The sequence below is a fragment of the Olea europaea genome, chromosome 17, assembly GCF_002742605.1.
Source record: "Olea europaea var. sylvestris chromosome 17, O_europaea_v1, whole genome shotgun sequence".
Taxonomy (NCBI): Eukaryota; Viridiplantae; Streptophyta; class Magnoliopsida; order Lamiales; family Oleaceae; genus Olea; species Olea europaea.
In genome coordinates, this window is record NC_036253.1 from 2,374,689 (window position 1) to 2,376,902 (window position 2,214).

Below are 2,214 nucleotides of genomic sequence, written 5' to 3' on the forward strand. Positions count from 1 at the left end.
CCTTTTTTTTTTTTTTTTTTTTTCAATAAGTTCTCAGAAATGCAAGCTGGCAATCTCAAGCTCCAGCTTGGGGAAACAGAAATTATCTCAAGGAACAATTCTGTCTCACCTAATTTTTTAATGGTACCTCACAAGCTGTGCCGTCTTCAAGATATCATGAAATTCAGAAACTAAAGAAGCTACTAAATCACATTCTTGCGGAGAGACAGTATATATGTTAACTTGTGTTTCATCCTGGATACTCTTCATAGACATGCACAGATATTCTTATACTTCCATTATGTGGTGGATATTGTATTTTCTCTAGCAAAACAATCTCACACCCCATGTGAGTTTCTGTAACTTTCAGTCGAAATTACAAAAGAGAAAGTGTGTACTTACGTTCTTCGTCACTTGGCCTACATACACGGGCAGGGACCCCCCCCCCCTCCCCCACAAGGCCCAAAAAAAAAAATTTTGTTAAGGAATTTTTCAACTTTTTCCTGTAAAAACAGTTTTTTTATGTGTAAATTTTTTTTTTTCATGTATTAGCCGGGTTTGAATTTTTGTAGCTCGATCTTGAATCCAATCCTGAATCCGTCCCTGTACACGGGCTAGACATAGTAGAAAACAACAACCAAAAGATTCAACAAACTCAACCCCCCCTCCAAAAGTACGTATACCAAGTTGAGATTACAAAGAAATCTCAAGTCTCACAGTAAAATAGTCCGTGACTATCTGGATTGTAAGAAAACAAGTCGCTAGTGGATGAAACCAATTGTATAAGTTTTATTCAAATGCAATAGCCGACTATTGAAATTAATAACCACAAGGCAAACGATTTCAATTTATAAAAAAAAATTCCGTTTCAGAATTTTCCAACGGCTGAAAAAAAAATGTTTAGCCACATAAAATTAGAAATATAAGTTAACTGCAGGCTAAAACTGTAAACGATGAATTTGGAAGCTGCACACTATGGAACTACAAACTGCATGAATTAAATAGTAATGCGAAAATAATCTATAGAAATAAATGGAAACTGATGCGAAAATAATCTGCAGAAATAAATAGAAACTGAAACTGCAAAGAAACTACACGAACTGCAACGAAATAAATCTGCAGAAAGAAAATACAAACTGTAGCAGATTTCAAACCAAGGCCTGTGCGTGCACAGTTTCTTTAAGACAGTTTCACCCCCTCACTGTAGGCATTGAAGGTTCAGTTCGAGCGGCTGTCTCCCAGAATACAACGGTAATAAGCAGAATTCGAGCACCGCGGTCCTACTCCGACGAACTGATTTAGTATCTAAACAATATCACCACAAGAACAAGACCTTACTGGACAAGGAATGCAGAAAAGAAGAAATTTCGTATGCAGGAATATAGGTGAGATTTTCAAGTGTGTTAGATTGTTGGAGAATGAGCCTTTTTATGGGCATACTGCCCATTAATATTGTGACCATTGAGAGTCCATTGGAGTTACTTCCCATTAACACTGTGACCATTGGAAATCCATTGGAGTTTTTTCAGTTTAGAAACTCAAAAGTTATTGGAGAAAGCCAAAAAAAATTGGTAAAACGTGGGCTCACGATGGGGCCATTTTTTGCCTTGTTCGGTCTGACATTTGTGTGCCGAGGTCCCGCACCCAAGTTTAAGGTCCGAAGACCGTTTCGGTTCGTGATTTGCACCTCCCTGCGCGGGCACGTGGAGAGAGCTTCTATGTTACACATGATTACACATCTCCAAAGCATAGCCATATATAAAGTGATTTAAGTTTTCTTGGTTTTCCTATGTGGGATAAATGCATTTTTTCCCTACAAAACCAACTTCCAATGATCAACTTTGAACTTCAATTTCTTATTCACCTGAACTTCATTTTTAGTAAATAAATACATGAAATCGATGTTCTCGCGAAGGAGAACACATATCAACTTTGATATTCCACATTGGACCAATGGGTCCCATCGAAAATTGTGTCAAAAGTGAGCCGCTCACTCAATTTTTTCCAACATGGATATGGGTGCCAAAGTTTGATTTTTACTAGGATGTGAACTGTGATATGACAACTTTTACTAGACTGACAATTGAAGAAACACTGTGAAGGGGATATGATATAAAGAAAAGGCAGAAATCAAAGCCTCGATACCTTAGCTGCTGCTTCTATTCAATCTATCTACCTTTCTGCCTGTTTTTTGTCACCTCACCAGGAAATGCAACAGGGATACAGTTGCTATTT